The sequence below is a fragment of the Oncorhynchus gorbuscha genome, linkage group LG02, assembly GCF_021184085.1.
Source record: "Oncorhynchus gorbuscha isolate QuinsamMale2020 ecotype Even-year linkage group LG02, OgorEven_v1.0, whole genome shotgun sequence".
NCBI classification, from domain to species: Eukaryota; Metazoa; Chordata; class Actinopteri; order Salmoniformes; family Salmonidae; genus Oncorhynchus; species Oncorhynchus gorbuscha.
In genome coordinates this window covers 79,253,791-79,267,906 of record NC_060174.1, presented here as the reverse complement: position 1 = coordinate 79,267,906, position 14,116 = coordinate 79,253,791, and the positions used below count along the sequence as shown (strand labels likewise).

The 14,116-nt window shown below is 47.7% G+C and overlaps 1 pseudogene; it reads left to right on the top strand.

Annotated features, from left to right (window-relative positions):
* The window catches only part of LOC123990701, a 52,574-nt pseudogene that overhangs the window by 28,576 nt on the left and 9,882 nt on the right, over positions 1-14,116 (top strand).

Genomic DNA, 14,116 nt, shown 5'->3' with positions numbered 1-14,116 from the left:
TACAATCATACGACCGGTGAGGAGGAAGGGAGTTGGCTCGGGACCGACTGAAGACCGTGCGCAGATCATGATATTCCTCCGGCACTCCTGTCAAATCGCCAGGTTCCTCCTGAGAAGTAGGGACAGAAGAAACGGGAGGGATGGCAGACATTAAACACTTCACATGACAAGAAACGTTCCAGGATAGGATAGAATTACTAGACCAATTAATAGAAGGATTATGACATACTAGCCAGGGATGACCCAAAACAACAGGTGTAAACGGTGAACGGAAAATCAAAAAAGAAATAGTCTCACTGTGGTTACCAGATACTGTGAGAGTTAAAGGTAGTGTCTCAAATTTGATACTGGGAAGATGACTACCATCTAAGGCAAACATGGGCGTAGGCTTGTCTAACGGTCTGAAAGGAATGTTATGTTTCCGAACCCATGCTTCGTCCATGAAACAACCCTCAGCCCCAGAGTCAATCAAGGCACTGCATGTAGCACCCGAACCGGTCCAGCGTATATGGACCGACATAGTAGTACAAGATCTAGAAGAAGAGACCTGAGTAGTAGCGCTCACCAGTAGCCCTCCGCTTACTGATGGGCTCTGGCCTCTTACTGGACATGAATTAACAAAATGTCCAGCAACTCCGCAATAGAGGCACAGGCGGTTGGTGATCCTCCGTTCCCTCTCCTTAGTCGAGATGCGAATCCCTCCCAGCTGCATGGGCTCAGTCTCAAAGCCAGAGGAGGGAGATGGTTGCGATGCGGAGCAGGGAAACACCGTTGATGCGAGCTCTCTTCCACGAGCCCGGTGACGAAGATCTACCCGTCGTTCTATGCGGATGGCGAGAGCAATCAAAGAGTCCACATCTGAAGGAACCTCCCGGGAGAGAATCTCATCCTTAACCACTGCGTGGAGTCCCTCCAGAAAACGAGCGAGCAGCGCCGGCTCGTTCCACTCACTAGAGGCAGCAAGAGTGCGAAACTCAATAGAATAATCCGTTATGGACCGTTCACCTTGGCATAAGGAAGCCAGGGCCCTAGAAGCCTCCCTACCAAAAACTGAACGGTCAAAAACCCGAATCATCTCCTCTTTAAAGTTCTGGAACTTGTTAGAGCAATCAGCCCTTGCCTCCCAGATAGCTGTGCCCCATTCTCGAGCCCGGCCAGTAAGGAGTGAAATGACGTAAGCAACCCGAGCTCTCTCTCTAGAGTATGTGTTGGGTTGGAGAGAGAACACAATCTCACACTGCGTGAGAAAGGAGCGGCACTCAGTGGGCTGCCCGGAGTAGCAAGGTGGGTTATTAACCCTAGGTTCTGGAGGCTCGGCAGGCCAGGAAGTAACAGGTGGCACGAGACGTAGACTCTGGAACTGTCCAGAGAGGTCGGAAACCTGAGCGGCCAGGTTCTCCACGGCATGGCGAGCAGCAGACAATTCCTGCTCGTGTCTGCCGAGCATGGCTCCTTGGATCTTGACGGCAGTGTAACGAGCGTCTGAAGTCGCTGGGTCCATTCCTTGGTCGGTTCCTTCTGTCATGCAGGTGAAAGAGGACCCAAAAGCGACTTAACAGAAACAGAGTTTATTCAAGTCCAAACAGAAAACGACAAATCCTGAATCCTTAACAGGAAATGTCCAAACAGGGAATAACAGAAATCCTCTAGTCTGTAGAGGGGAATAACAGGAGAAGCGGCCACAGACTGCAGGTCGCTTCGGGTAGGCGCAGGCCGTAGCTGACAGAGACACCTGCTCACACGCAGCATCTGATGAAGGCAAAAACACGACAGGACAGGGCGATACACAATCACAGCACGGTGAATTCTAAACAAGGAACCGACAGGACAGGAACGGAACACAAAGGAAGAAATAGGGACTCTAATCAGGGGAAAGGATCGGGAACAGGTGTGGGAAGACTAAATGATGATTAGGGGAATAGGAACAGCTGGGAGCAGGAACGGAACGATAGAGAGAAGAGAGAGCGAGAGAGTGAGAGAGGGAGGGGGAGAGAGAGAGATAGAAAGAGGGAAAGAACCTAATAAGACCAGCAGAGGGAAACGAATAGAATGGGGAGCACAGGGACAAGACATGATAATAAATGACAAACATGACAGACCCTGCCTCACACAGGAAGCGGCGCAGGTCCTAATCCAGGCACTTGTCATCTCCCGTCTGGATTACTGCAACTCGCTGTTGGCTGGGCTCCCTGCCTGTGCCATTAAACCCCTTCAACTCATCCAGAACGCCGCAGCCCGTCTGGTGTTCAACCTTCCCAAGTTCTCTCACGTCACCCCGCTCCTCCGTTCTCTCCACTGGCTTCCAGTTGAAGCTCGCATCCACTACAAGACCATGGTGCTTGCCTACGGAGCTGTGAGGGGAACGGCACCTCAGTACCTCCAGGCTCTGATCAGGCCTTATACCCAAACAAGGGCACTGCGTTCATCCACCTCTGGCCTGCTCGCCTCCCTACCACTGAGGAAGTACAGCTCCCGCTCAGCCCAGTCAAAACTGTTCGCTGCCCTGGCCCCCCAATGGTGGAACAAACTCCCTCACGACGCCAGGACAGCGGAGTCAATCACCACCTTCCGGAGACACCTGAAACCCCACCTCTTTAAGGAATACCTAGGATAGGATAAGTAATCCCTCTCACCCCCCCCCCTTAAGATTTAAATGCACTATTGTAAAGTGACTGTTCCACTGGATGTCATAAGGTGAATGCACCAATTTGTAAGTCGCTCTGGATAAGAGCGTCTGCTAAATGACTTAAATGTAAATGTAAATGTAAATGAGTGGAAACATGGTCATTGTGGATGTTGTTTCAAAGCCTGTTTCAAACAATGAAATGGACCGTGCTTTCTAAGGTGAAGATGATTCATTCAAAGCACCCACACACATATTAGAGCTTCTGTATACGCTTAGGCCTATATATGAGCCCAAGCCTGAAAAAACAAAACTGAATTAAAATTATTATTGTGCGGTTATACATTACATTGCCTACCGCATATTACACACGGCAGAAAACATTAAAACTGATTTAAGATATATTTATATTTATTATGGATCCCTATTCTCTTCCTGGGGTCCAGCTAAATTAAGGCAGTTTACACAATTTTAAAAACATTACAATACATTCACAGATTTTACAACACATTGTGTGCCCTCAAGCCCCTAATTCATCACTAACACACATCTACAGTACTAAATCCATGTGTATGTTATTGTGTGTATGCATGTGTCTGAACCTATGTTTGAGTTGCTTCACAGTCCCCGCTGTTCCATAAGATGTATTTTTAGCAGTTATTTAAATACCATTTTTACTGCTTGCATCATTTACTTGATGTGGAATGTAGTCATGGCTCTATGTAGTACTGTGTGCTTCCCGACTCTTCTGGACTTGGGGACTGTGAAGAGACCTCTGCTGGCATGTCTTGTGGGGTATGGACGGGTGTCCAAGCTGTGTGCTAGTCATTCTGACAGCTCGTCAACATCTCGTCAACATGTCAATACCTCTCACAAATACAAGTAGTGATGAAGTCAATCTCTCCTCCACTTTGAGCCAGGAGAGATTGACATGCATATTATTAATGTTTAGCACTCTGTGTACATGCAAGGGCCAGCCGTGCTGCCCTGTTATGTGCCATTAGACATTTTCCTAAGTCCCTTTTTGTGGTTCCTGACCACACGACTGAACAATAGTCCAGGTGCGACACAACTAGGGCCTGTAGGTCCTGCCCTGTTGATAGTGCTGTTAAGAAGGTAGAAACTAGGGCCTGTAGGTCCTGCCCTGTTGATAGTGCTGTTAAGAAGGTAGAAACTAGGGCCTGTAGGTCCTGCCCTGTTGATAGTGCTGTTAAGAAGGTAGAAACTAGGGCCTGTAGGTCCTGCCTTGTTGATAGTGCTGTTAAGAAGGTAGAAACTAGGGCCTGTAGGTCCTGCCTTGTTGATAGTGTTGTTAAGAAGGTAGAAACTAGGGCCTGTAGGTCCTGCCTTGTTGATAGTGTTGTTAAGAAGGTAGAAACTAGGGCCTGTAGGTGCTGCCTTGTTGATAGTGTTGTTAAGAAGGTAGAAACTAGGGCCTGTAGGTGCTGCCTTGTTGATAGTGTTGTTAAGAAGGTAGAAACTAGGGCCTGTAGGTCCTGCCTTGTTGATAGTGCTGTTAAGAAGGTAGAAACTAGGGCCTGTAGGTCCTGCCCTGTTGATAGTGCTGTTAAGAAGGTAGAAACTAGGGCTTGTAGGTCCTGCCTTGTTGATAGTGTTGTTAAGAAGGTAGAAACTAGGGCCTGTAGGTCCTGCCTTGTTGATAGTGCTGTTAAGAAGGTAGAAACTAGGTGTTAAAGAAGCTGTTAAAACTTCTTCAGGCTAGGGTCCTTTTTTTATCAATTTCCGCCTGACTGACGTGCCCAAAGTAAACTGCCTGTTACTCAGGCCCAGAAGCCAGGATATGCATATAATTGGTACCATTGGAAAGAAGACACTTTTAAGTTTGTAGAAATGTTTACATAACGTAGGAGACTATAACACAACATATATGGTAGGAGAAAATCCAAAGATAAACCAACCGGAATGTTTTTGTTTGGTTGAGAGCCCATACTCTTACAATGGAAAGTATAGGGAAATAATTAAATCTAGCTCCCAGTACAAGACCACATTCCATAGCATGAGTTAATGTTTCTGTTCTATAAGGTACCAGGGAGAGATGGCTCGTGGCCAAACCCTGTTTTATACACAATGAGAACAGTTTTTAAAGCAGATACTGTCTGTTAATTATTAGTATCTTTCATACAAATCTTAACCTTGTTACCCATTCCATACATCTGTTGTTTGTCATGAACATTCAGGAGGATGTAAAAACCCTATAAAAAAGGGTTGTAATTATTTGTCTCGGGGCTATCAAAAAAATAATCTGAGAGTGATTCGTCGACCAGCCATCGTTATCGCAGCGCAGAGCACTCAATCGATTCACTTTTATATATGTGTGTTGTATTGACCTGCTCCCTTATTAATAAGTGAATAAAGATTTAGTTTAAGTATAACTCTGTCTTGTGTGATAAGTTTGTCTCCTCATTTGATAGTAAATGAATTAACCACCACAGCGCATATCAGCAGCTTGTATGTGGATTGTATGTGTGGAGGCCTGGAAGTGTTCATGTTAACGATCAATTACCGTGAGACCGGCAGTCTTTCGCATGACAATAACTGACAAAATGTAATATTTTCCACATCCCTAGTGTTACCTACTACACTTAACAGAATCAGTATTTCTTGGATGATAAGAGGTCTTCCCACCTTTCGTTAGTCATCATTTACATCAGTGTTCGTTTAATAATATGCTCTGCTTTCCTCTTAATTGTTGTGTTGATCTAAGTGCCGAGTACACCCTCCAAGCAGAAATAAGGATTCCCATCAGCGGTGTGTTAATGAAGCCATGTCAGTGATGAATCACCCCACTCTGGAAGCACTCACACTGGGTGTTTTTAAATGGACAGCAGGGCCAAATTAACCTCTCCTCTCCTTCCTCTCACCTCAGCTCTGTTGCAGAGGAAGCCCAAGTCGTACTCTTCAACACTCATGGACCAGATCCTCATCAAATACCTAATCACCCAGGCCCAGGGCCTGCAACAGGAGCTGGGGTTAAGTACAGCAAATGTACAGGGTATCCCTAAGTATTTATTACAGTAAGAAGAGGTTAGCGCGTCTTTGAATGACTTAAATGTTTGAATGTACATATTGTTAATCGTCATATTTTAAAGATGAACCAGTATCTGGGCAAAGGTGATGAATGAAATGACAAATATGACGAGATTGTCATGTTTTGTCATTTATTATCATGTCTTGTCCCTGTGCTTCCCATTCTATTCGTTTCCCTCTGCTGGTCTTATTAGGTTCTTTCCCTCTTTCTATCCCTCTCTCTCCCCCTCCCTCTCTCACTCTCTCGCTCTCTCTTCTCTCTATCGTTCCGTTCCTGCTCCCAGCTGTTCCTATTCCCCTAATCATCATTTAGTCTTCCCACACCTGTTCCCGATCCTTTTCCCTGATTAGAGTCCCTATTTCTCTCCTTGTTTCCCGTACCTGCCCTGTCGGATCCTCATTTATAATTCACCGTGCTGTGTCTATGTTTTGCCCTGTCGTGTCGTGTTTCCCTCAGATGCTGCGTGGTGAGCAGGTGTCTGAGTCTGCTAGGTTCAAGTGCCTTCCCGAGGCAACCTGCAGTTCTCGATCAAGTCTCCAGTCTGTTCTCGTCTTTACGTGTAGTATTATGCTTTTTGTTTTGTAAAGTTTATTCTGGATTAAATACTCTGTTTTCGCCAAGTCGCTTTTGGGTCCTCATTCACCAGCATGACAGAAGGATCCGACCGAGGAATGGACCCAGCGACTACAGACGCTCGTAACACTGCCGTCGAGATCCAAGGAGCCATGCTCGGCAGACACGAGCAGGAATTGTCTGCTGCTCGCCATGCCGTGGAGAACCTGGCCGCTCAGGTTTCCGACCTCTCTGGACAGTTCCAGAGTCTTCGTCTCGTGCCACCTGTTACTTCCTGGCCTGCCGAGCCTCCAGAACCTAGGGTTAATAACCCACCTTGCTACTCCGGGCAGCCCACTGAGTGCCGCTCCTTTCTCACCCAGTGTGAGATTGTGTTCTCTCTCCAACCCAACACATACTCTAGAGAGAGAGCTCGGGTTGCTTACGTCATTTCACTCCTTACTGGCCGGGCCCGAGAGTGGGGCACAGCTATCTGGGAGGCAAGGGCTGATTGTTCTAACAATTACCAGAACTTTAAAGAGGAGATGATTCGGGTTTTTGACCGTTCAGTTTTTGGTGGGGAGGCTTCTAGGGTCCTGGCTTCCCTATGCCAAGGTGATCGATCCATAACGGATTACTCTATAGAGTTTCGTACTCTTGCTGCCTCTAGTGACTGGAACGAGCCGGCGCTGCTCGCTCGTTTTCTGGAGGGACTCCACACAGTGGTCAAAGATGAGATTCTCTCTCGGGAGGTTCCTTCCAGTGTGGACTCTTTGATTGCTCTCGCCATCCGCATAGAACGACGGGCAGATCTTCGTCACCAGGCTCGTGGAAGAGAGCTCGCATCAACGGTGTTTCCCTGCTCCGCATCGCAACCATCTCCCTCCTCTGGCTCTGAGACTGAGCCCATGCAGCTGGGAGGGATTCGCATCTCGACTAAGGAGAGGGAACGGAGGATCACCAACCGCCTGTGCCTCTATTGCGGATTTGATGGACATTTTGTTAATTCATGTCCAGTAAGAGGCCAGAGCCCATCAGTAAGCGGAGGGCTACTGGTGAGCGCTACTACTCAGGTCTCTTCATCTAGATCTTGTACTACTATGTCGGTCCATCTACGCTGGACCGGTTCGGGTGCTACATGCAGTGCCTTGATTGACTCTGGGGCTGAGGGTTGTTTCATGGACGAAGCATGGGTTCGGAAACATAACATTCCTTTCAGACAGTTAGACAAGCCTACGCCCATGTTTGCCTTAGATGGTAGTCATCTTCCCAGTATCAAATTTGAGACACTACCTTTAACTCTCACAGTATCTGGTAACCACAGTGAGACTATTTCTTTTTTGATTTTTCGTTCACCTTTCACACCTGTTGTTTTGGGTCATCCCTGGCTAGTATGTCATAATCCTTCTATTAATTGGTCTTGTAATTCTATCCTATCCTGGAACGTATCTTGTCATGTGAAGTGCTTAATGTCTGCCATCCCTCCCATTTCTTCTGTCCCCACTTCTCAGGAGGAACCTGGCGATTTGACAGGAGTGCCGGAGGAATATCATGATCTGCGCACGGTCTTCAGTCGGTCCCGAGCCAACTCCCTTCCTCCTCACCGGTCGTATGATTGTAGTATTGATCTCCTTCCGGGGACCACTCCTCCTCGGGGTAGACTATACTCTCTGTCGGCTCCCGAACGTAAGGCTCTCGAGGATTATTTATCTGTGTCTCTTGACGCCGGTACCATAGTGCCTTCTTCCTCTCCGGCCGGGGCGGGGTTCTTTTTTGTTAAGAAGAAGGACGGTACTCTGCGCCCCTGCGTGGATTATCGAGGGCTGAATGACATAACGGTTAAGAATCGTTATCCGCTTCCCCTTATGTCATCAGCCTTCGAGATTCTGCAGGGAGCCAGGTGCTTTACTAAGTTGGACCTTCGTAACGCTTACCATCTCGTGCGCATCAGAGAGGGGGACGAGTGGAAAACGGCGTTTAACACTCCGTTAGGGCATTTTGAGTACCGGGTTCTGCCGTTTGGTCTCGCCAATGCGCCAGCTGTTTTTCAGGCATTAGTTAATGATGTTCTGAGAGACATGCTGAACATCTTTGTTTTTGTCTATCTTGACGATATCCTGATTTTTTCACCGTCACTCGAGATTCATGTTCAGCACGTTCGACGTGTTCTACAGCGCCTTTTAGAGAATTGTCTCTACGTAAAGGCTGAGAAGTGTTCTTTTCATGTCTCCTCCGTTACTTTTCTCGGTTCCGTTATTTCCGCTGAAGGCATTCAGATGGATTCCGCTAAGGTCCAAGCTGTCAGTGATTGGCCCGTTCCAAGGTCACGTGTCGAGTTGCAGCGCTTTTTAGGTTTCGCTAATTTCTATCGGCGTTTCATTCGTAATTTCGGTCAAGTTGCTGCCCCTCTCACAGCTCTTACTTCTGTCAAGACGTGTTTTAAGTGGTCCGGTTCCGCCCAGGGAGCTTTTGATCTTCTAAAAGAACGTTTTACGTCCGCTCCTATCCTCGTTACTCCTGACGTCACTAGACAATTCATTGTCGAGGTTGACGCTTCAGAGGTAGGCGTGGGAGCCATTCTATCCCAGCGCTTCCAGTCTGACGATAAGGTTCATCCTTGCGCTTATTTTTCTCATTGCCTGTCGCCATCTGAGCGCAACTATGATGTGGGTAACCGTGAACTGCTCGCCATCCGCTTAGCCCTAGGCGAATGGCGACAGTGGTTGGAGGGGGCGACCGTTCCTTTTGTCGTTTGGACAGACCATAAGAACCTTGAGTACATCCGTTCTGCCAAACGACTTAATGCCCGTCAAGCTCGTTGGGCGTTGTTTTTCGCTCGTTTCGAGTTTGTGATTTCTTACCGTCCGGGTAGCAAGAACACCAAGCCTGATGCCTTATCCCGTCTGTTTAGTTCTTCTGTGGCTTCTACTGATCCCGAGGGGATTCTTCCTTATGGGCGTGTTGTCGGGTTGACAGTCTGGGGAATTGAAAGACAGGTTAAGCAAGCACTCACGCACACTGCGTCGCCGCGCGCTTGTCCTAGTAACCTCCTTTTCGTTCCTGTTTCCACTCGTCTGGCTGTTCTTCAGTGGGCTCACTCTGCCAAGTTAGCTGGTCATCCCGGTGTTCGAGGCACTCTTGCGTCTATTCGCCAGCGATTTTGGTGGCCGACTCAGGAGCGTGACACGCGCCGTTTCGTGGCTGCTTGTTCGGACTGCGCGCAGACTAAGTCGGGTAACTCTCCTCCTGCCGGTCGTCTCAGACCGCTCCCCATTCCTTCTCGACCATGGTCTCACATCGCCCTAGACTTCATTACCGGTCTGCCTTTGTCTGCGGGGAAGACTGTGATTCTTACGGTTGTCGATAGGTTCTCTAAGGCGGCACATTTCATTCCCCTCGCTAAACTTCCTTCCGCTAAGGAGACGGCACAAATCATTATCGAGAATGTGTTCAGAATTCATGGCCTCCCGTTAGACGCCGTTTCAGACAGAGGCCCGCAATTCACGTCACAATTTTGGAGGGAGTTCTGTCGTTTGATTGGTGCGTCCGTCAGTCTCTCTTCCGGGTTTCATCCCCAGTCTAACGGTCAAGCAGAGAGGGCCAATCAGACGATTGGTCGCATACTACGCAGCCTTTCTTTCAGAAACCCTGCGTCTTGGGCAGAACAGCTCCCCTGGGCAGAATACGCTCACAACTCGCTTCCTTCGTCTGCTACCGGGTTATCTCCGTTTCAGAGTAGTCTGGGTTACCAGCCTCCTCTATTCTCTTCCCAGCTTGCCGAGTCCAGCGTTCCCTCCGCTCAAGCGTTTGTCCAACGTTGTGAGCGCACCTGGAGGAGGGTGAGGTCTGCACTTTGCCGCTACAGGGCACAGACTGTGAGAGCCGCCAATAAACGCAGGATTAAGAGTCCTAGGTATTGTTGCGGCCAGAGAGTGTGGCTTTCCACTCGCAACCTTCCTCTTACGACAGCTTCTCGTAAGTTGACTCCGCGGTTCATTGGTCCGTTCCGTGTCTCCCAGGTCGTCAATCCTGTCGCTGTGCGACTGCTTCTTCCGCGACATCTTCGTCGCGTCCATCCTGTCTTCCATGTCTCCTGTGTTAAGCCCTTTCTTCGCACCCCCGTTCGTCTTCCCTCCCCCTCCCGTCCTTGTCGAGAGCGCACCTATTTACAAGGTACATAAGATCATGGACATGCGTTCTCGGGACGGGGTCACCAATACTTAGTGGATTGGGAGGGTTACGGTCCTGAGGAGAGGAGTTGGGTTCCGTCTCGGGACGTGCTGGACCGTTCACTCATTGATGATTTCCTCCGTTGCCGCCAGGATTCCTCCTCGAGTGCGCCAGGAGGCGCTCGGTGAGTGGGGGTACTGTCATGTTTTGTCATTTATTATCATGTCTTGTCCCTGTGCTTCCCATTCTATTCATTTCCCTCTGCTGGTCTTATTAGGTTCTTTCCCTCTTTCTATCCCTCTCTCTCCCCCTCCCTCTCTCACTCTCTCGCTCTCTCTTCTCTATATCGTTCCGTTCCTGCTCCCAGCTGTTCCTATTCCCCTAATCATCATTTAGTCTTCCCACACCTGTTCCCGATCCTTTTCCCTGATTAGAGTCCCTATTTCTCTCCTTGTTTCCCGTACCTGCCCTGTCGGATCCTCATTTATAATTCACCGTGCTGTGTCTATGTTTTGCCCTGTCGTGTCGTGTTTCCCTCAGATGCTGCGTGGTGAGCAGGTGTCTGAGTCTGCTAGGTTCAAGTGCCTTCCCGAGGCAACCTGCAGTTCTCGATCAAGTCTCCAGTCTGTTCTCGTCTTTACGTGTAGTATTATGCTTTTTGTTTTGTAAAGTTTATTCTGGATTAAATACTCTGTTTTCGCCAAGTCGCTTTTGGGTCCTCATTCACCAGCATGACAGAGATCTCCTTTCTGCCCAAAAAGCTACCATTCACGCTACCATTCACTAGCTCTGCAAGTGTTATATTGTCAAATTACTTTTGTTACTCACCAAATATGCCTGGCCTGGCTGCAACTATTATAATTTACTGCCGTTTCACACAGTATGTACGTCCAAGAAAGGTAAAAAAAATTCTAATACAAGCAACCAAAAAAAGATAAATGTAGCATTTTTGACCAGACGAGGCACCTTTTGTTTAAGTACATGCTGGGTTTAACGGCAGTAAATGACAATAGTTGCATGCAGCTTGAATGGTAGCTTTCTGGGCGGAGAGGAGATCTCGTCATATTTCACGCCTCCTTTGCTCAGATACTGGGTCAAATTAAAGCCTTACTCAGCACCCAGATCATCAACTGTATAATTTATAACTTTAACTGTAAAGTGAAATTTGTTAGATATTTTCTTACCTGATATATGTGTTAATGTTATGAAAGCAGCTAGTCAGCCTACTGATTAACCTACAACACTTTCTCTTTAGGGCCTCCGGGAAGTTCAGGTACTCACCCTTTTGCCAGGTAGCCAGTGTTTAGTGTAGGCTACTATCAACCTAATGCAAGCTGTTCTTACCTGCCAATTTGTAACACTGTGTATTATTTTGCAGGACAATATTCAAACCAACTTGTATTAACCTTTAGGGTCAGCATTCTTTTTCCTTTGCTTGTTTTAATGTGACATGTCTTAACTCCTCTCCCCCAGGCCTCCACTTGGCCTTGCTGCGTCTGCTGGCCACCAACTACTCCCACCTGTGTATGGTGGAGGACTGGGTGTGTGAGGTGGTGGTGACAGGAACCCTGCCTCTGTTTCGGAGGATGCTGCTCACCTCTAACACTTGTAGATACTCCACAACGGTGAGACTGGAGAGAGTGAGGGAGAGGGAGTGTGGTAGGGAGGGGGGTCGTAGAGTAGGAAGTGGAGAAAGGGGTTTAGGGTTGGAGAGAAACAGTTCTGGGAATGGGGAGTTTACATCTGGTTTTATAGGGATAGTTTGTGCAGACCTAGATAGAGCTCAATAAAGAGTCTATTGTGCAGAGTCGGGCTTTGGGAGTGTAGGGGCGGCAGGGTAGCCTAGTGGTTAGAGTGTTGGACTAGTAACCGAAAGGTTGCAAGTTCAAATCCCTGAGCTGACAAGGTACAATCTGTCGTTCTGCCCCTGAACAGGCAGTTAACCCACTGTTCCTAGGCCGTTATTGAAAATAAGAATTTGTTCTTAACTGACTTGCCTAGTTAAATAAAGGTAAAAAAATAAATAATAATAAAGTAGTTGGGAGTCAATACAGGGGAGGTGGTATAGACTCTGTATTAGTGAGTGGGATAAACACAGGGTCACGAATAGGAAATTCAGGCGGCTTTAAGGAACAGTGTATTGTAACCCTGCAGTAAAGGCTTCAGTGTCTGGAGGATTATCATGCCTCTAATAGAGATGGAGCCCCCTGATGGATCATCATGGCATCCTATTCTCTATATAGAAATGTTCTAGTAGTGTAATATGTAGGGCATAGGGTGCCAATGCGGAGGGCATAGGGTGCCACTAAACACTTTCTCCCTGTCACGGAATCAGCCCTACTACTCCTGCATAACTCCAAGGCATTGCTAACCTAATGTAATGTCATCTGTAAAACTACATCTGATTTGGAGGGAAATAACCTACACACAATCTAATCCAACATTCAAAAGAGATCTTTGTAAAAAATACAATTCTAAATGATAATCTTAATGTGGAGTTTTTTTTTCTGGTTGTGCCACTGAAACAAGTAGCTGTTTTTAGAAAAGGAGGAGAGGGAGAAAGAGGAAGGGACAGAGGGAGAAGGCCCAGAGGTGACGGTCTCCTGTATTACAGTAGACACAGAAAGAGGAATACAGAGAAAGAGAGGAGGGCTCCTAACACTGCAGCAGAACTGAGGCTTGATGCTGCTCAGTGGAGGCTGGGATGCAAGCAGTGCTTTTATATCATGGTGATATTAACAGCCTCTGTTAGGGAGGTTGACCTTTTTAAGTGTATGACTCCGCTGCAGAACAGTGAGGGGTTGACTAGCTCTCTTTCCTTTCTACCCATGCCATCTGTTCCTTCCATCCATGTTGATGTGAATTAACTGGACAAATGAAAGCAAGCCTCACCATTGACCTATGCTATATCACCTTCAAGCTGTTATCTGGTTTCAGATCAGTGGAGTGGAAAGAAAGAGAGACATCCTAGTTCAGGATTATAAAATCCATTGAAAGTGCTTTTTATTCAAGGACTAGGTTTGATTTCTGTCCGGGAAACCAACCCTAAATGTACTGTATTAAGATTCCAGTCATGTCTCCCACTAAATACTCTTATCACCCTCTCTCCCCAGCCTTCCAGAAGGTTCTGTCCAGTGGTCCCAGACTGATGAGGATGCTGGACCACCTGACCCTGCTGTCATCTGGAGACCTGATCCCCTATGCTGAGGCTCTGATGGATAGCATGGGGCTCCTGCTGGGCCCTGGGGTCCCCCGGCGCATCCCCCAGACCCTAATCAGGTCAGCACGATAAAGTTAGGGTTATGGGAATGGCTGGCTCAATGGATAGTACAACCAGTGATGGGCCCCATTCTTGAGAGTAAATGTCAATTACATCATTTTTTTTACATCCTAAATGAATGTCATCGGGATAAGACTTCAGTCTCTCTGTGAAGTGATCCTAGTTCATTAATGAATCAGGGCTACTGGTAGGTCAGCTCTTCTGGCCTTCAGCCTCTGTGTGTTCATTGGTGGTGATAAGGGGATTGACTCTCACTGACCCATTGTCCCCAGGAGCACAGAGCCACAGTCACCAGGAGCAGGCAGGCAGACCAATCGATACCCGCAAGCTAAGCTGCTATGTAACCAGGACAGCTCAGGACAGGATAAAGGGAGGGTTCTCTACAGGGTTTGGGTTTAATGGATCGCTTTTTCCCCTCCCCTCTGTACTCATCTGCGGTGGT